Raw genomic sequence first — 25,254 nt, forward strand, 5'->3', positions numbered from 1 at the left:
TAGATTTTTTTTTATTTCACCTTTATTTAACCAGGTAAGTTAGTTGAGAACAAGTTCTCATTTACAACTGCGACCTGGCCAAGATAAAGCAAAACAGTGCGACACAAACAACAACACAGAGTTACACATGGAATAAACAAGTGTACAGTCAATAACACAATAGAAAAAAAGAAAGTCTATATACAGTGTGTGCAAATGGCGTGAGGAGGTAGGCAATAAATAGGCCATAGTAGCGAAGTAATCACAATTTAGCAGATTAACACTGGAGTGATAAATGAGCAGATGATGATGTGCAAGTAGAGATACTGGTGTGCAAATGAGCAGAAAAGTAAATAAAAACAATATGGGGATGGGGTAGGTAGATTGCGTGGGCCATTTACAGATGGACTATGTACAGCTGCAGCGATTGGTTAGCTGCTCAGTTAGCTGATGTTTAAAGTTAGTGAGGGAAATATAAGTCTCCAGCTTCAGTGATTTTTGCAATTCGTTCCAGTCACTGGCAACAGAGAACTGGAAGGAAAAGCAAGGAGTGTTGTATGGCATTGAAGCTCATTTGGAGGTTAGTTAACACAGTGTCCAAAGAAGGGGCAGATGTATACAAAATGGTGTCGTCTGCGTAGAGGTGGATCAGGGAATCCCCCGCATCAAGAGCGACATCATTGATATATACAGAGAAAAGAGTCGGCCCGAGAATTTAACCCTGTGGTACCCCCATAGAGACTGCCAGAGGTCCGGACAACAGGTCCTCCGATTTGACACACTGAACTCTATCTGCAAAGTAGTTGGTGAACCAGGCGAGGCAGTCATTTGAGAAACCAAGGCTATTGAGTCTGCCGATAAGAATACGGTGATTGACAGAGTCGAAAGCCTTGACCAGGTGGATGAAGACAGCTGCACAGTACTGTCTTTTATCGATGGCGGTTATGATATCGTTTAGTACCTTGAGCGTGGCTGAGGTGCATCCGTGACCAGCTCGGAAACCGGGTTGCACAGCGGAGAAGGTACGGTGGGATTCGAAATGGTCAGTGATCTGTTTATTAACTTGGCTTTCGAAGACTTTAGAGAGGCAGGGCAGGATGGATATAGGTCTATAACAGTTTGGGTCTAGAGTGTCACCCCCTTTGAAGAGGGGGATGACCGCGGCAGCTTTCCTATCTTTAGGGATCTCAGACGATAGGAAAGAGAGGTTGAACAGGCTGGTAATAGGGGTTGCAACAACGGCGGCGGATCATTTTAGAAAGAGAGGGTCCAGATTGTCTAGCCCAGCTGATTTGTACGGGTCCAGGTTTTGCAGCTTTTTCAGAACATCTGCTATCTGGATTTAGGTGAAGGAGAAGCTGGGGAGGCTCGGGCAAGTAGCTGCGGAAGGGGGCGGAGCTGTTGGCCGGGGTTGGGGTAGCCAGGAGGAAAGCATGGCCAGCCGAGAAATGATTATTGAAATTTTCGATTATCGTGGATTTATCGGTGGTGACCGTGTTATCTAGCCTCAGTGCAGTGGGAAGCTGGGAGGAGATGCTCTTTTTCTCCATGGACTTTACAGTGTCCCAAAACTTTTGGGAGTTAGAGCTACAGGTTGCAAATTTCTGTTTGAAAATGCTAGCCTTTGCTTTACAGACTGCGTGTATTGGTTCCTGACTTCCCTGAACAGTTGCATATCACGGGGACTATTCGATGCTATTGCAGTCAGCCACAGGATGTTTTTGTGCTGGTCAAGGGCAGTCAGGTCTGGAGTGAACCAAGGGCTATATCTGTTCTTAGTTCTACATTTTTTGAAAGGGGCATGCTTTTTTAAGATGGTGAGGAAATTACTTTTAAAGAACGACCAGGCATCCTCGACTGATGGGATGAGGTCAATATCCTTCCAGGATCCCATGGCCAGGTCATTTAGAAAGGCCTGCTTGCAGAAGGATTTTAGTGAGCGTTTGACAGTGATGAGGGGTGGTCGTTTGACCGCGGACCCATAGCGGATGCAAGCAATGAGGCAGTGATCGCTGAGATCCTGGTTGAAAACAGCAGAGGTATATTTGGAGGGCAAGTTGGTCAGAATAATATCTATGAGGGTGCCCATGTTTACGGATTTAGGGTTGTACCTGGTGGGTTCCTTGATGATTTGTGTGAGATTGAGGGCATCTAGCATAGATTGTAGGACTGCCGGGGTGTTAAGCATATCCCAGTTTAGGTCACCTAACAAAACGAACTCTGAAGATAGATGAGGGCAATCAATTCACATATGGTGTCCAGGGCACAGCTGAGAGCTGAGGGGGGTCTATAACAGGCGGCAACAGTCAGAGACTTATTTCTGGAGAGATTCATTTTTTAAATTAGAAGCTCGAACTGTTTGGGCATAGGCCTGGAAAGTATGACAGAACTTTGCAGGCTATCTCTGCAGTAGATTGCAACTCCTCTCCCTTTGGCAGTTCTATCTTGACGGGAGATGTTGTAGTTGGGTATGGAAATCTCAGAATTTTTGGTGGCCTTCCTAAGCCAGGATTCAGACAGGGCAAGGACATCAGGGTTGGCGGAGTGTGCTAAAGCAGTGAGTAAAACAAACTTAGGGAGGAGGCTTCTGATGTTAACATGCATGAAACCAAGGCTTTTTCGATTACAGAAGTCAACAAATGAGAGTGCCTGGGGACACGCAGGGCCTGGGTTAACCTCCACATCACCCGAGGAACAGAGGAGCAGTAGGATGAGGGTACGGCTAAGGGCTATCAAAACTGGTCGTCTACTGCGTTGGGGACAGAGAATAAAAGGAGCAGATAGAAATCCTTATCCAAATCGAGGTTAGTAATCACTGTTCTGATGTCCAGAAGCTCTATTCGGTCATAGGAAACGATGGCGGAAACATTATGTAAAAAAAACGTTTTAACATCAGCTCAAAAAAACACAAAATAGCACAATTGGTCAGGAGCCCATAAAACAACTGATATTCCCTCCAGCTCCATTCTGCACACATACAGTAAGTATACTGTAAATCTATATGAGGAGCCATGCACCATAAAAATTGAATTAGACCCCTATGCCCTGCAGTCTGCTCTGGCAGAGTGAGGGCTGTCATACGGTGCCATGCCTGTGTGCAGATGTGCTCTGCTGACACCAACCCTAAGGATACGTACAACTCCTCTGACCGCAGGCCTCTTAGGCCCCACCGGACCATACACAGCTCAACCAATTCAAACACTCTGATCTGAGGGATCTGGGAAAGACCCTGGCTTGGAGGAATTTGTCGATGCAAATACATCCAATTTCCTCTGACAAAACACCACCACATGGCCAAGCCTCAAGGACCCTGCCTGATGAGATTCTGCTGGACTCAAGTGGTCCCACTATTCAGGTCAGGAAATCTTTTCACTTTCTGGAGCTTTGATGGTTCCCCAAGACACTCTACGTGTAATCACATCTTACTTATCAATATGCAACATTTCAATTTATTTGAACATTTCTAGACCAGTCCATTCCCAATTAGTAATATTCACTGACAGCACTGAAATGTTCCAGGCAGTCAAGTGTTCACAGTATCTTCACTCATTTTAAATCTGAGACATAATTTGAAGAACAGTAAGTGTTACATGCTTTGGTTATTTCAATTTGATATTCACATTTGATAAGACAGATAAAAGTATATTCAATGAATCTCTATTTGTTCCGGATCCACCAATGTCCTTTCATCTCAAATGTCAACAAGGGTGACACCTAGTGGTCACAACTAGAGCCATCCGGTTTGTATTCACAACTCGGCAGCATAAAACTAAACCAACCCGGTTAAAATAGATTTTCATCTGATCCCACAGATAGCAGTAATTTCATAGATAACACTGAATCTATAATATGAACTAAAATGCAAATTACATTCCTCCAGATTTTACCCTGAAGAATAGAATTATAATTTTCCTCTGCTATTTGTCACTTAAAAGGGAACTCAAGCTTTTACCACTTGATAAGCAGAAGTAGATTGTCTCAAAGCTCTTATCTTACGTGATTATCTAAACTTTCATGAAGTGTCATAAGAAGACAGGACCTCTATATCAGAGGGATGTTGAAGATTGAGTGAGGGCACCCTGTGGACAATCTCAAAACCAGTGAGAACGAGAGACGAGATACAGAGTAAGATTCCATGACTGACACACTAATAACAACAATAACTAGATTACAACTAAACAGCAATATAACACTTTTACTGCAGTCAATCATGAAAATCTCAACTTGATGCCTATTACCTACTGTGCACTTGACCCAATGACATTGCTGCAAATACACTATATATACAAAAGTATGTGGACACCCGTTCAAATGAATGGATTCATGGTTTTCAGCCACACCGGTTGCTGACAGGTGTATAAAATCAAGCACAGCCATGCAATCTCCATAGACAAACATTGGCAGTAGAATGGTCTTACTGAAGAGCTCAGTAACATTTAACGTGGCACTGTCATAGGATGCCACCTTTCCAACAAGTCAGTTCGTCAAATTTCTGCCATGCTAGAGCTGTCCCGGTCAACTGTAAGTGCTGTTATTGTGAAGTGGAAATGTCTAGGAGCAACTGCCCCAGCCGCGAAGTGGTAGGCCACACAAGCTCACAGAACGGGATCGCTGAGTGCTGAAGCGCATAGCGCGTAAAAATCGTCTGTCCTTGGTTGCAACACTCACTATTGAGTTCCAAACTGCCTTTGGAAGAAATGTCAGCACAAGAACTGTTAGTCGGGAGCGTCATGAAATGGGTTTCTATTGCCAAGCAGCCGCACACAAGCCTAAGATCACCATGCGCAATGCCAAGTGTCGGCTGGAGTGGTGAAAAGCTCTCTGGAGCAGTGGAAACGTGTTCTCTGGAATGATGAATCACGCTTCACCATCTGGCAGTCTGATTGACGAATCTGGGTTTGGTGGATGCCAGGAGAATGCTACCTGCCTGAATGCATAGTGCCAACTGTAAAGTTTGGTGGAGGAGGAATAATGGTCTGGGGCTGTTTTTCATGGTTCGAGCTAGGCCCCTTAGTTCCAGTAAAGGGAAATATTAACGCTACAGCATACAATGACATTGTAGATGATTCTGTGCTTCCAACTTTGTGGCAATAGTTTGGGGAAGGCCCTTTCCAGTTTCAGCATGACAATGCCCCTGTGCACAAAGCAAGGTCCATACTGAAATGGTTTGTTGAGATTGGTGTGGAAAGCCTCCCAAGTGGCACAGTGGTCTAAGGCACTGGTTCTCAATTCTGGTCCTGGGGACCCAAAGGGGGGCACATTTTAGTTTTTGCTCTAGCACTACACAGCTGATTCAAATGATCAACTCATCAAAAGGCTTTGATGATTTGAATCAGGTGTGTAGTGCTAGGGAAAAAACAAAGGTGTTTCCTACGACACATTGTGTCAAGAAGCAGTGTGGCTAGGCTGGGTTGTGTTTTGGAGGACGCACGGCTCTCGACCTTCGCCTCTGCCGAGTCTGTACGAGAGTTGCAGCGATGAGACAAGAGTGTAACTACCAATTGGATACCACAAAATTGGGGAGAAAAAGGGGTACATTTATTATTATTTTTTTTTAAGGTGTGGAAGAACTTGACTGGCCTGCACAGAGCCCTGACCTCAACTCCATAAAACACCTTTGAGATGAATTGGAACGCAGACTGCGAGCCAGGCCTAATCGCCCAACATCAGTGCCCGACCTCACTAATGCTCTTGTGGCTGAATGGAATAAAGTCCCCGCAGCAATGTTCCAATATCTAGTGGAAAGCCTTCCCTGAAGAGTTGAGGCTATTATAGCAGCAAAGGGGGGGTACGAACTTCATATTAATGCCCAGGATTTTGGAATGAAATGTTCGACGAGAAGGTGTCCACATACTTTTGGTTATGTAGTGTATATCCCTTTGTGTGTTTATGCTGAAAATAAGAAAGCCGTTGGACGAGCTGAACCAAATTAGAGAGGCTTTTAGGCCTAATTGACACCATGTCTGTAGCCATGAATGGTGAACCACATCTCTGCTGTTACTCAATACTTCGAAGTACCAAAGTGCAGTGAATTCTCCACCCATTCACATTATACTGAATTTACTTTTTCATGCTAGTGTATTTTTCGTCAATCAAGTAAAGAGGAGGATGGCTGTGGGCTCACCTCATGCACTACATCCCAATTTAGCCTATAGACATTGCACATGGATTTCTAATGGAGGCTAAACCAAAGTACCCATCGTAAATTGGAGCTGCTCTTAATTCGACTATATCTGAAAGCAGTCATTTACAGGTGGCTCAAAAGGAAGTGAAGCACATAATATGGCTTAACTGGAGGAAAGTATGAAGTGCTGTATCTGGTAATTGAACACATCCATTAGCATGCCGGCTCAGCCAAGTGACCACGGGCCCCAGCCACGGCTAATGATGAGGATATTACCACCTTTATTTAACTAAACAGAAAAGACTGGGAAGAAGAGTTGCTAATATGATCTCTAAATACCATTTCTTCATCTCCTGGGTATTTGGAAACCTTATCACAAAAATATCCCGCTGCTGCACAATCTGTAGATAGCAGCAAGCATCATGAAACCAAACGTGGCAGCTTAGTGAAAATAAAAACAGAGCCCTCCATGGGGAGCTGAGCCTCTCAGGAGATAATGGAGACTGGAGATTTATCCACACACAGTATCGCGTCGCAGAGAGAGGGGCTTTGAGTGGAGGAGGACCAGGATGCCGCTGTGTCTGGAGAGGCGTCTTAAAAAAAGAAAATCTCCTTACCTGAAAGTTTATTGAGACATGAACAATACTAGAAACAAACATGCAATCATACACAGTGTCCAAAACATTAGGAACACCTTCCTACTATTGAGTTGAACCCCCTTTTGCCCACAGAACAGCCTCAATTCGTTGGGGCATGGACTCTGCAAGGTGTCGAAAGCATTCCACAGTGACGCTGGCCCATGTTGACTCCAATGATTCCCACAATTGTGTCAAGTTGGCTGGATATTATTTGGGTGGTGGACCATTCTTGATACACACAGGAAATTGTTGAGCATGAAAAACCCACTAGCGTTGCAGTTCTTGACACTCAAACCGCGTGTGCTTGACACCTACTACCATACCCCGTTCAAAGTACTTAAATATTTTGTCTTACCCATTCACTCTCTGAATGGCACACATACACAATCCTTGTCTCAAGGCTTAACAATCCTTCTTTAACCTGTCTCATCCCATTAATCTACACTGATTAAAGTGGATTTAACAGGTGACATCAATAAGGGATCATAGCTTTCACCTGGATTCACCTGGTGAGTCTATGTCATGGAAAGAGTAGGTGTTCCTAATGTTTTGTACACTCATCGGGACCCCAATACATTTCTACCACAGTGTAAACAGAATTAAGATTATTTAGTTGTTTAAACAAAAAGTGCGGTTTCCAACTTCCTGTATGGAATTTAGGGCAGTAGCATAATAACACTCCAAAGGAGTGATAATGAATGATAATGAATTCTAAAACATTTTTATTGAAAGTCTTGCGACCTACCTGTTTTTGTTAATGGACTTGAAAACAGCTGCTGCAGAAGTTTGTTGTCTGATGTCCTCACAACAATGTCTGCAGGGAGAGCGTCTCGGTTCTTTTCCAGAAACCCGTTCACGTTGTACAAGACCTACATGACAGCAAAGGGATAATCAACTCAAACCATACCTGATAAAAAAAAACTACCTATCCAACTGTATTAGCGTGCAAACACCAATGATACATTGGATACTAATCCATACATACTGCACTGGGCCTCAATTCCCAGAGCCTTCGTAGCGTTAAAGATCATCGTTGGAATGATGGGCAGCAGATAGCCTAGCGGTTAGAGTGTTTATCAGTGTTTTGTTACTTGTCATGTTTGGTGTTTTTTGTGGACCCCAGGAAGAGTAGCTGCTGCTTCTGTAAAAGCTAACGGGGATGCAAATAAATGTGCTTGTTTGGGAAACACTCTTAAAAAGTTGGCTCGTAAATAACGATGCATCTGGTATGATCGTCGTAATGCTTAAGTTTATTCGCAACTGGGCAACAAGGCCCTGATCTATACCTTGCCAGCATAATGGTGAATCTCAAAGCAGAGCTCAATATGTTTTGGTCTCCAGAAGTACTTGTAGTACAGATTGTCCTCAAATGTATCTGAAGATAACATTGAAAAAAAGACTAATCTTGATTAAACATAGTTGTTTTCAGAGCAGGGTTGTTTAAGTACACATGGACTTGACCGTGTCTGCTGGTGAGGCCTTGTCTTACCCACTAGGGTCTGGTCGGTGGCCTGGGGGAACCGGCTCTCCTCATTCATCAGAGAGAGCAGGCCCATGGGCTTCTGGAGGAACATGTCCAGGATGGGATGGTTGTCCTCAACCCCTCGCTCTGGTACTCCATCTAATTAAAACACAGAGAATATAGAACAGTCCACAGTTAATGTTTTCACTAAATAACCCAATTAAACAATCTAGGCTAAATAGGATTTTTGCATGTTTAAAAAAAGTTCTTAATCAACAGCACCACTCCAGTTCTTCTTCTTCGCCTGAAATGTATAACAAAGTCAGTTGCTGAAATTATACAGAACTGTTCTGAAATAACAAATAAAGCCACTTACTAATTCATAATTTAGTTCCATTAGCAAATAACCCAGAGGCATATCACATTATTGCATCTGCTTAATTTAGATCAAAAAGTGATTTTAAATCTATATTTTACCAATAAAGTGGAACCAACAGATCTAAACCGTCCCCATGTTTAAATCATTAACTCAGAATAATCAGTTTCTGTGTACCACCAGATTGAAGACATTTTCACATGATAAAAATCACTTTTCAGCTAACCACTAACCCTACATTGAAGTCAACTAAAATATATTCCATGTAATATGACAAATCATGCAGGAAAGATGCCTAGTTATGATCCGGGAATTAAGTATGCCTAGTTAAGCCTTGGTATACAAATGTTTCCAAAAGGACACATCCAGCACATATACTGTAGAGTACCGTTTAAGAACACAACCTCATTCTTACACTTCAATTCTTGTCTATTCATTATACTGAATAAAGTGATCACTTCATGAATACCAGCTTTCTCTCTAATTCCCTTGAAAGGAATTGCTAGAGAGCAAACATTGAGACAAAAGGACAATACAGCAAAAAGTGCTCTTGATTCATTTCTATACAGCGTCGTCAGCGAAAACAATAAACTCCCACACTCCAGGGTAAACAGCTTCAGTAAATCAATTAAGAGCATAATATCTAGTAGTTGAGGGAGAAGAAAAATAATAATTTTAACGTCATATAAAGCTATGAAGAAGATAACACTGAATTGCAGTGTTTCATTAAGAGAAGCTTCTCCTGTGATCGATGAACAAGCTGGCATACTGCATCTGGACATATAAAGGAAAGGTTCGCCCATTTTGAATGTTATATTGTTTTTGTGCATCTCTGAGGGATGTTCTATCGATTCCCTGTGTCATTTCATGTTTTCATGTTTATCTGAATTATTGGCGTTCAAGCAGGCAGAAATACGTCAGGTATGACGCAGTACCGTGATAAAGGAATACGACTTTTAGATAGCGAAAACGTCTATCATACATGTCCGATTTCAATACTGGACGATTGTCTTAGGTATTATTGTGTGTAGCTACGTTTGCTAGCTAGTTACCTAGCCAGCCCATAGAGAGAGCATTGCATTGTGGATTTTGTACTCGACTTGAGCTGCAACAGATTCCCCCAATCATTTCCCATGTTGTTACCAACTTTACTACAAAAAATATTGTTCTCACATATTAGTGTTATTTAACACTGTAAATTAAAGGAATGTGTGGTTTTGGGTGGATTTTTCCTTTAATATACAAAATGATGCTCAACAAAATGTTTAAATATGTGCTACAATAAAAGGACATCTTCAGCATAATCCAGTCTATCTTCATTTGTCACTGTTAATGGACTCTTACTGGAGTTGGAGAAGCAATCAATTCAGGCTTTGTCCCAAATGGCATCCTATTCCCTATGACTCTGGTCAAAAGTAGTGCCATTTGTTACGCATACCTCGATTCCAGAACATGAGCCACCCTATCTGCCGGCTCACCTGTTCCAGGGCAAAAATTTGGGCCGACCAACCAGTGCTCCCGCACATTGGCTAACCGGGCTATCTGCATTGATTCCCACCCACCACCCGCCAACCCCTCTTTTACGCTACTGCTACTCTCTGTTCATCATATGTGCATAGTCACTTTAACCATCATCTACATGTACATACTACCTCAATCAGCCTGACTAACCGGTCTGTATGTAGCCTTGCTACTTTTATAGCCTCGCTACTGTATATACCCTTTCTTTTTACTGTTGTTTTATTTCTTTACCTACCTATTGTTCACCTAATACCTTTTTTGCACTGTAAGTAAGCATTTCACTGTAAGGTCTACACCTGTTGTATGCAGCGCACGTGACAAATAAACTTGATTTGATTTGAAAAAATGTGCTGGTTAAAGTCAAACTGAATCTGTTCATTTGCAATGTTGATGCAGAGTGGCTCAAAGGAGTTCTCCTTGAAGTTCTCGAATCCAAAGATGTCCAGGATTCCCACATTCATGCCACTTTCTGCAGCACTTCAAAGGGGAAAAACGGGACAGACGAACAAAATCATTCTTGTGTGGAACTGTCTGAGCAAATCCCAAGCAACCACATTGACTTATGAAACTTTAATGATGAACCAAGTTCAACCCAAATAGAGAATATTTTGATCTGAATGGCCAATTCTACTGTTATGGGAGATGCTTCTCCTGTGATTGATGAACAAGCTGGCATACTGCATCTGGATATTTAAAGGAAAGGTTCACCCAACAATTATGAAAGTTCAGAGCTCTCTGACTACAATCAATGAATCATAACATGTTATGATTAACAAGGATTGTACAAGAGTCTGTATTTAACCGTGATCTAGACAAGTCTTTAGGTCTACACTAAACACAGATCTTACAACAGAGTGATTTCACTCCGGTATTGCTAAGATGGAGAGACACCATTTCCCATAATCCCTTCAATTACCAAGACATCAGAGGTCACCTTTTGTCTTGGTTAAAAGGTTATTAATGGCAATAACAGAGTGTACAGATTATTGAAGTGGAAACAGACCCAGTGGGCCTTCTGCAGCTCAGAGACAGCAGATGACTCCATGACAGTCTACGCTCACATTTATGAGGGAATTCTTTTGGATCAATGAACAACCCTTTACAGTCTCTCTGAAGTTATTTTAATCAACTGAATATTATTTTCTCAGCACGCAACTAAAATGTATTCAACTTCTTTTGCGCCCTTTCTTGCCTCGTGCTGTCCATTAATATTCTACTCTCCGTGTTCGGTTCTCTACCCAGATGTAAGGGTCACTAGAGCTTAATAATATACAGCAACACACACACATCTGAAGCAGAGTGCAACAACCAAAGACAGAGGGACCAGAGAGAGAGAACCAGTGCCTTACACTTACTAGTTATTCATATCAGGCTGCAGGAGGGCATTGATGCGGTTGACTATCCAGCTGAAGAGGTGTCCGTACAGAGCTTTGGACATGGCGTCCCGGACTTGGACATGGCGTCCCGGCTTTGTCTACAGTACTGGTGTGGATGATGGTCTCTCCCCGGGTTACCACACAGTGGGATGTCAGGGCCTCCATGAGCACCTCAGGGCCGATGCAGAGCAAGGCCGAAGCTGAGGGACAGAGCAGGCCATATTAGAATATCAATACCGTTCTGTCTTTACAGAGGTATTCACAGGAATTATGACACACAATGACACTGCTGTCATAAACTAACCTGTGCCGAGTAGATGCTTAGAGTTTGAAAAGGATTGAGAGCGATAAGGATGTCTCCAACGTACGTGTATATCTGAAGCTCGTAATACCTCTTCGAGAGGTGTTTGATGAGGGTCTCCTGCAGAGAAGAAGGAGAACACACATTGTGTACTGTGTAAAATACCTACACTACCGTTCAAAAGTTTGGGGTCACTTAGAAATGTCCTTGTTTTTGAAAGAAAAGCACATTTTTTTACAAATTAAAATAACATCAAATTGATCCGAAATACAGTGTAGACATTGCTAATGTTGTAAATGACTATTGTAGCTGGAAACGGCAGATTTTTTATGGAATAGCTACATAGGCTTACAGTAGCCCATTATCAGCAACCATCACTCCTGTGTTCCAATGGCACGCTGTGTTCGCTAATCCAAGTTTATAATTTTAAAAGGCTAATTGATCATTAGAAAACACTTTTTCAATTATGTTAGCACAGCTGAAAACTGTTGTCCTGATTAAAGAAGCAATAGAACTGGCCTTCTTTAGACTAGTTGAGTATCTGGAGCATCAGCATTTGCGGGTTTGATTACAGGCTCAAAATGGCCATAAACAAATAACTTTTTTAAATGTAGTGGGTTTGATTACAGGCTCAAAATGGCCAGAAACAAATAACTTTTTTAAATGTAGTGGGTTCGATTACAGGCTCAAAATGGCCAGAAACAAATAACTTTTTTAAATGTAGTGGGTTCGATTACAGGCTCAAAATGGCCAGAAACAAATAACTTTTTTTAAATTATTTTTAATTTCACCTTTATTTAACCAGGTAGGCCAGTTGAGAACAAGTTCTGATTTACAACTGCGACCTGGCCAAGATAAAGCAAAGCAGTTCGACAAAAACAACAACACAGAGTTACACATGGGATAAACAAACGTACAGTCAATAACACAATAGAACAATCTATATACAGTGTGTGCAAATGTAGTAAGATTAGGGAGGTAATGCAATAAATAGGCCATAGTGGCGAAATAATTACAATTTAGCATTGACACTGGAGTGATAAATGTGCGAGTAGAGATACTGGGGTGCAAAATATCAAAAATAAATAACAATATGGGGATGAGGTAGCTGGGTGGGCTATTTATAGGTGGGCTGTGCACAGGTGCAGTGATCGGTAAGCTGCTCTGACAGCTGATGCTTAAAGTTAGTGAGGGAGATATAATTATCCAGCTTCAGTGATTTTTGCAATTCATTCCAGTCATTGGCAGCAGAGAACTGGAAGAAAAGGCGGCCAAAGGAGGAGTTGGCTTTGGGGATGACCAGTGAATTATACCTGTTGGAGCACGCTGCGGGTGGGTGTTGCTATGGTGACCAGTGAGCTGAGATAAGGTGGGGCTTTACCTAGCAAAGACTTATAGATGACCTAGAGCCAGTGGGTTTGACGAATATGAAGCAACGAGTGCATACAGGTAGCAGTGGTGGGTAGTATATGGGGCTTTGGTGACAAAACAGATGGCACTGTGATAGACTACATCCAATTTGCTGAGTAGCGTGCTGGAGGCTGTTTTGTAAATGACATCGCCAAAGTCAAGGATCGGTAGGATAGTCAGTTTTACGAGGGTATGTTTAGCAGCATGAGTGAAGGAGGCTTTGTTGTGAAATAGGAAGCCAATTCTAGATTTAATTTTGGATTGGAGATGCTTAATGTGAGTCTGGAAGGAGAGTTTACAGTCTATCCAGACACCTAGGTATTTGTAGTTGTCCACATATTCTAAGTCAGAACCGTCCAGAGTAGTGATGCTAGTCGGGTGGGCGGGTGCGGGCAGCGATCGGTTGAAGATCATGCATTTAGTTTTACTAGCATTTAAGAGCAGTTGGAGGCCACGGAAGGAGTGTTGTATATCATTGAAGCTCGTCTGGAGGTTTGTTAACACAGTGTCCAAAGAAGGGCCAGAAGTATACAGATTGGTGTCATCTGCGTAGAGGTGGATCAGAGAATTACCAGCAGCAAGAGCAACATCATTGATATATACAGAGAAAAGAGTCGGCCAGAGAATTTCTCTGAAACTCGTCAGTCTATTCTTGTTCTGAGAGATTAAGGCTATTCCATGCGAGAAATTGCCAAGTAACTGAAGATCTCGTACAACGCTGTGTACTACTCCCTTCACAGAACAGTGCAAACTGGCTCTAACCAGAATAGAAAGAGGAGCGGAAGGCCCCGGTGCACAACTGAGCAAGAGGACAAGTACATTAGAGTGTCTAGTTTGAGAAACAGATGCCTCACAAGTCCTCAACTGGCAGCTTCATTAAATAGTACCCGCAAACACCAGTCTCAACATCAACAGTGAAGAGGCAACTCTGGGATGCTGGCCTTCTAGGCAGAGTTGCAAAGAAAAAGCCACATCTCAGATTGGCCAATAAAAATAAAATATTAAGATGGGCAAAAGAACACAGACACTGGACAGAGGAAGATTGGAAAAAAGTGTTTTGGACAGAAGAATCTAAGTTTGAGGTGTTCGGATCACAAAGAAGAACATTCGTGAGACAGAAAAAATGAAAAGTTGCTGGATGAGTGCTTGACGCCATCTGTCAAGCATGGTCGAGGCAATGTGATGGTCTGGGGGTGCTTTGGTGGTGGTAAAGTGGGAGATTTGTACAGGGTAAAAGGGATCTTGAAGAAGGAAGGCTATCACTCCATTTTGCAACGCCATGCCATACCATGTGGACGGCGCTTAATTGGAGCCAATTTCCTCCTACAACAGGACAATGACCCAAAGCACAGCTCCAAACTATGTAAGAACTATTTAGGGAAGAAGCAGTCAGCTGGTATTCTGTCTATAATGGAGTGACCAGCACAGTCACCGAATCTCAACCCTATTGAGCTGTTGTGGGAGCAGCTTGACCGTATGCTACGTAGGAAGTGCCCATCAAGCCAATCCAATTTGTGGGAGGTGCTTCAGGAAGCATGGGGTGAAATCTTTTCAGATTACCTCAACAAATTGACAACTAGAATGCCAAAGGACTGCAAAGCTGTAATTGCTGCAAGGATTCTTTGACGAAAGCAAAGTTTGAAGGACAGAATTATTATTTAAATTAAAAAGCATTATTTATAACCTTGTCAACATCTTGACTATATTTCCTATTCATTTTGCAACTCATTTCATGTATGTTTTCGTGGAAAACAAGGACATTTCTAAGTGACCCCAAACTTTTGAACGGTAGTGTACATATACCGTCCTCTAGTCCAACAACAATGAAGTCAACATACAGTATCCAATCTTACCTCATCTAAAACCTCCAGGTTCACCAGATCATCATCAGGACTGCTCTCTACTATGACTGTTTTAGGAGTATTGATTATTTTATGTCTGTTGGAGAAAAAGGACAAAATAATGGTGAAGAAAGCATTATCGTGACTAAAGAGTACAGCTAAATGACTAATAATCTGTCTGGATAGCCTGGATATAAACCCCATTCATTTAGATGGGTTGTTGGTGGCCCATAAGGGTGTTCCCCAGGGAGATCTCCACCATTATTACAGGCTGTGATTGCACTTTATCTCTGTTTGACCTTTCACTCTACAATGGGGCCTGCTGGCAAGAGGTCAGCACAGAGGCAGCTGGCGCATTGAGATAATTGGAGGGATGTGTGTGTGTGTGTGTGTGTGTGTGTGTGCGTGCGTGCGTGCGTGCGTGCGTGCGTGCAAATAGACATGTAATCGAGATTAGCTAGATTAATCAGCACTTTTGACAAAAACAACAAGCTCTAAAATAAAACTGTTATCAACACGAAAATATTGCACACAGAAATTCCAGTCAAGTTCAGATACTAAACCTAATATGAACAATGAAATGGGCAAGATCTCATTCACAAAGTGCAGTGTTTCCCCTATATGCATTTAGTGGCCACCACTGCAAAATGTTAACCAAAAATATATAAAAACATATATATATTTTTTGTTGTTCAGGATTGTAAAATGTTTCAGTGTAAACTTAAACGACTGAAACCAGATATAAAGTATGCAGAAAATATAATGGAGGAATATATTTTTTAATAACATAATCTTTGAGATCTAACAATCAGTAAAATAAAAACTAGACAGTCAGGGACAATCTAAAATCCTAAAAATGCCATGGCATGGGCCCAAACGTGTGTAGAATTGCAGAAAACTAGAGTGTGTTTAATAACAGCACCAGCAGTAAGATACATCCAACCAGCACATACTGTACAGCAGAGTAAGTCAGACTTATAGAATTGGCACACGTGTGATTAGTTCTAGTCTACTAACCCCAGTCGGTCTGTGTCCTAAAATAAACTTGATAAGCAGCCAACAGAATAATTTCCCAATCACAATCAACTGTTCTTGAATAAAAGCTCACCGTAGGCCAGATATAAATCATTGCATAATTCCTAATTCAGTGATAATGCAAGGTTGAACAGTTAGTATTTTTTACAAGTAAATCAATATGAGACTGAAGTGTTTTATTCCATGGATAATTGGTTTAATCATATGGGTGGAGGAGTGCGCTGTCCTAAATGTTCGTCGTCGTCACACTGTTAAAAAGGATCCATTGGGAGAAAAAAACGCTTTTATTAATCTAACTTGGAGTCAGCACAATCCCTCCTATCAAATTAGTTTCACCCCCCTAACTTCTCTTTAATCACATACTTCTCATTACTTTGACTACACATCATATCTGTTACACTGGTTTGAAGGGACAGTGAAAGGAAATAAAACTCTGCCCACCCACTGGTGAGAAAACACATCTCAGCTCATCAATTCATTAATGAGTTCTGCAGTGGGGATTCTTTTAGATCATTTTTTTGGGTTGTCATTTAGCAGATGCTCTAATCCAGAGCGATTTACAGGAGCAATTAGGGTTAAGTGCCTTGCTCAAGGGCACATCGACAGATGTTTCACCTAGTCGCCTCGGGAAGTTTTCAGCTGAAAATGTTAGGATTTCTTTGAGGTGACAATACACTTTTGGTCTTAAGTTTGGAGCCCAGGTCTTGATTCCAGAAGATGAGTGTGGACAGCTGTTGACCGAGAGCCTTTGCCATGGGCCTGTTTAATGAATGGGTGTTCCAGAAGGCGGGTCACAGACAGACGAGTCTCAAAATCTTTTATCAGACACCTGTGTAGCGACAGAATGCAATTACAACATCGCAATACATCATAAAGGAGATAGAAAACCAACCCTGGTGCAACCTTTTCCTTGGTTTAAAACAAAACCTCTGATAACTAATTCACCTGGTGGATCTTTACATTTGAGTCGACGTCAACACATGAACAAAAACTAAATAGACAAAGAGTACGGTGACCTGAACATCTTACAAAGCTGATTTCTCTGGATTATCTGACGAGGGTGTTCTCAGTAGGGTGCTTCTATGGAGCTTCTCATCAATGCTTCTGTGTCTGAACACTGTCCCCTCTGCGAGCACCATATGGTCTGGTCATCACCATGGCCCCCCAGTGCAAACAGGTCTGTTTTTGGCACAGCCATGGATGGCCTCTATCTGCTATGTGCCGTGTTTAATTAGAGACCACTCTTTGTCATGGTGGTCATATATATCAATATACCACTGCCTTCACATCTATGATGTACGATATAAATATTTTCAATCCAGAGGCAATATAATGTTGTTCAAATTATTTATATTTTTTTACACGGGTAAAAAGTCCATGGACATGGTGTGATACCGTTTCAAATGGCGAGGGTATTTAATCCGTCTGCCAAGTACTTTCTTTTGAAATTAGTATTTTTTTTGTTATCCCGCTTTTATTCTGAAAAGACGTTACCTATAGCCATACTGTATATATCCCTTCCATTCAAAACATCCATCATTCTTTAATTCATCTAAACACTTAAACGCCTAAATATATTTTATAGTACTGCGACACAACTCTGCAGGCAGACAGCAAAGAGATAAGAGAACAATACCAATCTGACTCCTGCTACCTAATCTGGGCTGTAACTCTGCTTCCTCTTTCTATCAGTTTTCTATCAGTCTAATCTGGAAATTCATTCCTCGAATTCATTAGTGTCAGGACATTAAGCAGAGGTTGCAGCCATTAGCCGAGATGCGCAGCCGGGATGCTAAACATCAGGTCACTTTGTTTCAAAAGACGGCTCCTTTGGCTGCACGGGGACAGACACTGATGATGCATTTATTATCCAGAACAGCGATAGTAGACACACACACACACACCCTGGTGTATATAGCCAAGTTATCATTACTCATTATGTATTTATTATTACTTTTCTATTATTTCTCATTTTCTTTCACTCTGCATTGTTGGGAAGGGCCCAACAAAGTAAGCATTTCACTGTTAGTCTACACCTGTTGTTTACCACGTATGTGGCACATAAAATTTGATTTGGTCTGGCTGAGAGCTGGAGAGTCCTCACAAACATTGTGCCAGGCCTGATAACATTGTCCACCCTCCACACATTGTAGCCTGGTGGGCTTTGTTTGAGGAGATTATTTCTGATCTGATATCACAGAATTCATTACCTCATGCTACTGAGAGAGAGCACGATTCAAAAAACCACCCAATAAAAATGCATTGCATCTGAATATGCAAAGTGAAATAAAAATGTGTTTGTTTTTTATTTTTTATTAAACATTACAGTAAGATGTTTTATAAACATTGTATTGTAAGAATCAAGTAATGGTTGTATGAGTTGTGTTCCCTCGGAACGAGAGAGAATAATTGAGCTTTTTAAGAGATTCAATAAAGATGTCAGCATTCCCAATAAATGACACAAATGGCATAGAAATCAACTGCTATAGGTACCTATAACACAACAGCACCATCTATTAGTTCCTGTTCACGTGGGCCTTGAACCGTCTCTTTCAGCTCTCCAGCTACACCAAATTAATAAATAACGAGGCACACAAAAGGTGCTTGGTATAACATCATTAAAACAGTGTTTAATGTGCATTATGAAACAAAAAGTCTGTATGATAGGCCTTTTGATAGATGGGTTCAAGCAAAGCCTTACTAGTATTTTAAGGCAGTAGTGTAGCACCAACTATAGATTGGACTCAGCTACAGCTTCTAATCCAACTCTGACAGACCTGGTGCTCTGAGGAATGCATGACTAACACAAATAAATGAGTCTGTTACCACTAATGGTTATGGGTTCACAGCTGTGCTGTTTGATGTTTTCATTATTAATAATGAATGAATAACCACTGCCTTTCAATCTATTCCACCAATAACAACACAGAAGGAAGACAAAAATCCCCACCCATAAATAACCCCTGAAGAAATTGAATTTTCTCTCTCATTTATGCCTCGCTCTCTGCTCCAATTTGCACTGCATGCTAGCTATTGAGGTTGTTTATTCAGCGAGACTATTATGGGCCAATGTTGACATTATTTGTTTTCCACACTGGAGGGACTGATTACTTATCTCGTCCTAAAGATAAAACTGATAATTCAGTAGAATTCGTTTTTCCTCTGCGACAGATTTATGGAAATGAAAAGTGATGAAATATGAGGAAGATAAAAGGGTTGATACAATCTAGCTTAAAAAATATAAATTTCAAGTCCTTCCATTTCCAGTGATCAAAGGATGCCCAGAACCAAATGTGTAACCAGTGCATTCTGCTCCTTTGGTCAAATGGGAAAACATTGAAGTATCGCCATTGAAACCCATTACATTTTTAAAAGTCAGATGTACATGTGTACTCTACTTTTGCATTGTATAGCCTTGTGTTGGTTAGAAAGTAACACAATCGTATATTTTGTTGTCATCGCCATTAACTAACTGCATTGGTGCCAGTTGGTTAGAAAGTAACAAGTCATATATGTTGTTCTTATCACCATTAACTAACTGCATTGGGGCCAGTTGGTTAGAAAGTAACAAGTCATATATGTTGCTCTTATCACCATTAACTAGCTGCATTGGGGCCAGTTGGTTTGAAAGTAACAAATCATTATTTTGTTGTCATCACCATTAACTAACTGCAATTCATATATGTTGCTCTTATCACCATTAACTAGCTGCATTGGGGCCAGTTGGTTAGAAAGTAACAAGTCATATATGTTGTTCTTATCACCATTAACTAGCTGCATTGGGGCCAGTTGGTTAGAAAGTAACAAGTCATATATGTTGTTCTTATCACCATTAACTAGCTGCATTGGGGCCAGTTGGTTAGAAAGTAACAAGTCATATATGTTGTTCTTATCACCATTAACTAGCTGCATTGGGGCCAGTTGTAACGTCCTGACCAGAGTTCGTATGTGTTTTGCTTGTTTAGTGTTGGTCAGGACGTGAGCTGGGTGGGAATTCTATGTTGTGTGTCTAGTTTGTCTGTTTCTATGTTGGGTTAAATGTGTTGCCTGATATGGTTCTCAATTAGAGGCAGGTGTTTGACGTTTCCTCTGATTGAGAACCATATTAAGGTAGGCTGTTCTCACTGTTTGTTGGTGGGTGATTGTTCCTGTGTCAGTGTTGGTGCTACACGGGACTGTGACGGTTAGTGTGTTTTGTCAGTTTGTATAGTGTCTTGTTTTGTTTGATTAAATTCATTATGTCTAATTACCACGCTGCACATTGGTCCTCTGATCCTTCTCGCCTCTCCTCGTCTGAGGAGGAGGACGACGTAGACTGCCGTTACACCAGTTGGTTGCTTCAAAAAGTAAATAAAGACAAATAAACATGCACAATAATAAAAAAGTGATCTAAATAAAAGCTGCAGTAGTAGTTAAATTCTCCCACTGGAATATCCTCCCACTATCGTACCCAGCATCCTCATTACTGTGTAAGAATAGAGGAACACTATTTAGCAGGAAGCACTTGGCTATGAAGGATACTCACCGGGCAATGAAGTGACTGAAGCTTCTGCTCCTCTCCTCTCGATTGCATAATGTAGGGGAAGGGTTTCTGAAACAAACACACACAACACAAAAATCATCATTCCTGGATATGAAGTTATTTAAAAAAATATTGAACTAGAAATGTTTGAGTTATTGATGTTGTTGTCATTGGCATAAACACGATCGTTCTCATGAGACGGAGCAGCAGCATGGTTGAGTATAATCTTGAGTGCTGATTATAGTCATAGGACCTGAGAGTTACACAATTTGGAGTACAGGCTGGTGGAGAGCCAGCCAAGCCAGGGCCACGGCAGGCAGCAAGAGAAAAGTGACAAATGATAACAGCTCCTTACTGTCTGGTAGGAAGCATCTGCCAGCGGGAGCCAAAATTATGGGACCCGGTAATACCTCTGTCAGCAGCATTTAAAGAGACCATCTATAACGAGTACCTCAAGATTAGTTCAGTGGTTGATGCATGTATCAGAAAGGAGCCAGGGCAGTGAGAGGGCTCAAATACAGGGCATTATCATGTCTACACTATACAAAGTTCACAGCATGCTCACCAAAGAAAATTGTGATTAGTTATGTTTACACGCATATTATAATCAACAATATGATTTCGCTCATGAGTGATAATGTAATATTGGATAGGGTGCATTTATACACTTAAAAGAATAATCCACCCCAAACCACTAATTCCTATGATTAACAGTGTTAAATAACACTAACATGTGAAAATAATATTTTTTGGTGAACAAACGTTTCATTTTGTCGTTATAACAAGGTTGGTAGCAACATGTGAAAATCGTTGTGGAAATCTGTTGCAGCTCAAGTCGACCCACAATGCAATGCCTCTCTGGGCTGGCTGGCTAGCTAGCTAGCAAACGTAGCTACACACAATAATACCAAAGTCAATGTCATTATGTGAAGTAGCTAGCTAGCGGTACAATCGCCTAAACAAACTGCACAATCCATTTAGGAGTATATCTCACTGACTTCCAACTTGCAGGTCGTGTCTGTCCAGAGCGTGTGCAGAGTACGTTGCTATGGCAACAATTGCCCTTTCGCACGTTTCCAACAGAATTGCAGGGAGCATTGCAAGATTGTACTAGAAGGAGAACTGAAACATTTGGTACACAGTTTAGAATGAGCACATCTAAGTAAAATATATACTTTGTCATGATGATAGAAATTGACGAATGTGTTCTAGACAAGTATGCCCATACCATCTATTGGCTGATTTGGTGTGCAGGTAATTGTTTAAAAAAATTATGAAATGTGATGATGTTTTATCCCCCATCTCGTGTGACGAGAACCATGTAGCTATGACGAGTTCCTACACGATTTCCTGATTTCACAGAAGGACCACTTAGAAGTTAAATCGTGGGGAAATGTTTTATTTTACCCACCGATAGAACATAGGCTTTCACCAAATTGACAGGAGTTTCATGATTTGTATTTTGGGGGGTGGATTATCCCTTTAAGCTTTCAAACTTAATCTTCAACGTATCATTGACTAATTTATTAAATGGAGACAGCGACTCTGAAGAAAAGCTATGTACATTTATGCCATGAAAAAACAACCAAGAACAAATGGTTCTAATTTCTTTGACAAGAAAACATAATCAAGAACAAAGCTATAGGCTACACATAAACGAGAGCCTATTAAACATCTTTATTTTTCAGAGAAAATGTGTCATTCTTTCCAGCACTAAGTCGCTCGGGTCTGTGATAGAAATTCAGACAGACAGTCCTTTCTGAAGTGCAGATCAAAGCTTACTAACTGACTGCTTCAATACAAACTATAATATGAGCCTGCAGCTATACTCTTGCCTTGATGTTGTACTGCTGCACTGCTTATATATTACAAAGTCAATACACCAGCACGTTGGTGATAACACTGTCAAGTACCCTCATTGTGCTTAGCAAATTCAGGCATCTTTTTTTCTTCCAATATTTGAGGGAGCACTGACTCATATTGTAAACACAATTGGCTTATTTAAATCTAGGCCTGGGCACTCCTCCTGTCAAATGTGTGTCACAGTGGATTGAGGCAAAATCAGTGGTTGTCAGCACCACTTTTAAAGCCTTAAGTCTACTACTAAGCTCAGAAGAAAGACAAAAAAAATCATTGCTGTGACCCACATGAATATCATATATTTTGTATTATTTGGGGGGGGGGGGGGTATGATACTTTGTATGCAGAGCTCATAATTCTTCCTATTTTCCTTCCTAATAGACATTTAAAAAACGGTTGGAAAATGTACATGAATCCTGACAGCCAAAGTCATACAGTGATAGAGCTATAGAATATGGGAATACACAGTTCATCATTAAACTGTGGAAAAGTAAAGACACTGGCAGCCTTTGAACTTCAAGGGGCAACAGCATGAAAACAAAGCGAGCCTGGTGGCCTTTAAAGGGGTAAAGTCCAGCAGAATGGGAAAACATAATAAAGACTTCGTCTGTGAGCCACCTGCTCAAACTCCAGCTCATCTATCATCTGAGAGAGCCAACAGTTCTGTTGAGCACACATGAGTGAACAAGGAGAAGTGCTGCAACATTTTTCTCTGCTGTCTTCAGGCTCGCCACCAACACAGGGTATTGTAGGATGGACTGGGAGGGGGTATCAGTGTGCCTGCATAGAATAACTACATTATAGAAAGATAGATGCATAATATTCTAAACACTGACTGTTCTGCTCATGATTGGACTGTCACACAACCAATATCCTTCTCCTCAGAGGTTGAAACTGCCAAAATAGCAGATGTGCATTAGATGGTCTTAAAAGCTATATGATGAAGGAGAACAAGTAGTTTCTCCACATTTTGTTTCTCCTTACTCTAAAATTGATTAAATAGTTTCCCCCCTCATCAGTCTACACACAATACCCCATAATGACAAAGCAAAAACAGGTTTTTATACATTTTTGCTAATTTATATAAAAAACTGAAATATTACATTCACATAAGTATTCAGACACTTTACGCAGTACTTTGTTGAAGCACCTTTTGTAATTGATTACAGCATCGAGTCTTCTTGGGTATGATGCTACAAGCTTGGTACACCTGTATTTGGGGAGCGTCTCCCATTCTTCTCTGCAGATCCTCTCAAGCTCTGTAAGGTTGGATGGGGAGCGTTGCTGCACAGCTATTTTCAGGACTCTCCGGAGATGTTCAATCGGGTTCAAGTCCGGACTCTGGCTGGGCCACTCAAGGACATTCAGAGACTTGTCCCGAAGCCACTCCTGCATTATCTTGGCTGTGTGCTTAGGGTCATTGTCCTGTTGGAAGGTGAACCTTCACCCCAGTCTGGGGTCCTGAGCACTCTGGAGCAGATTACCATCATGGATCTCTCTGTACTTTGCTCCCTTCATCTTTGCCTCGATCTTGACTAGTCTCCCAGTCCCTGCGGCTGAAAAACATCCCCACAGCATGATGCTTCACCGTAGGGATGGTGCCAGGTTTCCTCCAGATGTGACGTTTGGCATTCAGGCCAAATAGTTCAATCTTGGTTTCATCAGACCAGAGAATCTTGTTACTCATGGTCTTGGAGTCTTTATGTGCCTTTTGGCAAACTCCAAGCGGGCTGTCATGTGCCTTTTACTGAGGAGTGTCTGCCGTCTGGCCACTCTAGCATAAAACCCTGATTGGTGGAGTGCTGCAGAGATGGTTGTCCTCTAGGAAGAGTCTTGGTGGTTTCAAACTTCTTCCATTTAGGAATGATGGAGGCCACTGTGTTCTTGGGGACCTTCAATGCTGCAGACATTTTTTGGTACCCTTCCTCAGATCTGTGCCTCGACACAATCCTGTCTCTGAGTTCTATGGACAATTCCTTCGACCTCAAGGCATGGTTTTTGCTCTGACATGCACTGTCAACTGTGGGACCTTATATAGACAGGTGTGTGCCTTTCCAAATCATGTCCAATCAATTGAATTTACCACAGGTGGACTCCAATCAAGTTGTAGAAACATCTCAAGGATGATCAATGGAAACAGGATGCACCTGAGCTCAATTTTGAGTCTCTTAGCAAAGGGTCTGAATACTTATGCAAATAAGGTATTTCAGTTATTTTCTTTTTATACATTTGCTAAAATTTCTAGAAACCTGTTTTCACTTCGTTATTATGGGGTATTGTGTGTAGATTGCTGAGGATTTATATTTATTTAATCAATTTTAGAATAAGTCTGTAATGTAACAAAATGTGGAAAAAGTCAAGGGGTCTGAATACTTTCAGAAGGCACTGTATGCACATGAAGGCAGGATAACATGACTATGTTATCCTGCCTATCAAGATGAATAATAATATGAGTAAAATAAAGAACAGAGTAGCAGCTGCAAATTATGAGTGTAAAAGTGTGTGTGTATGTGTGTGCGTTTTGGTGTGTACAGTATGTACATTGAGTGTACAAAACATTAGGAACACCGACTCTTTCCTTGATGTTAAATCCACTTATTTAATTTTTTTATTTAACCTTTATATAACTAGGCAAGTCATTTAAGAACAAATTCTTATTTACAATGACGGCCTACACCGGCCAAACCCAGACGACGCTGGGCCCATTATGCGCCGCCCTATGGGACTCCCAATAACGGCCGGTTGTGATACAGCCTGGAATTGAACCAGGGTCTGTAGTGACGCCTCAGGGATGCTGGCCCATGTTGAC

General features: G+C 41.4%; 1 pseudogene; it reads right to left on the reverse strand.

The window, feature by feature from the left end:
* LOC120064008 overlaps positions 1-25,254 on the reverse strand; it is a 98,339-nt pseudogene that overhangs the window by 57,081 nt on the left and 16,004 nt on the right.

The sequence above is a fragment of the Salvelinus namaycush genome, chromosome 19 (assembly GCF_016432855.1).
Source record: "Salvelinus namaycush isolate Seneca chromosome 19, SaNama_1.0, whole genome shotgun sequence".
In the NCBI taxonomy this organism is placed as follows: Eukaryota; Metazoa; Chordata; class Actinopteri; order Salmoniformes; family Salmonidae; genus Salvelinus; species Salvelinus namaycush.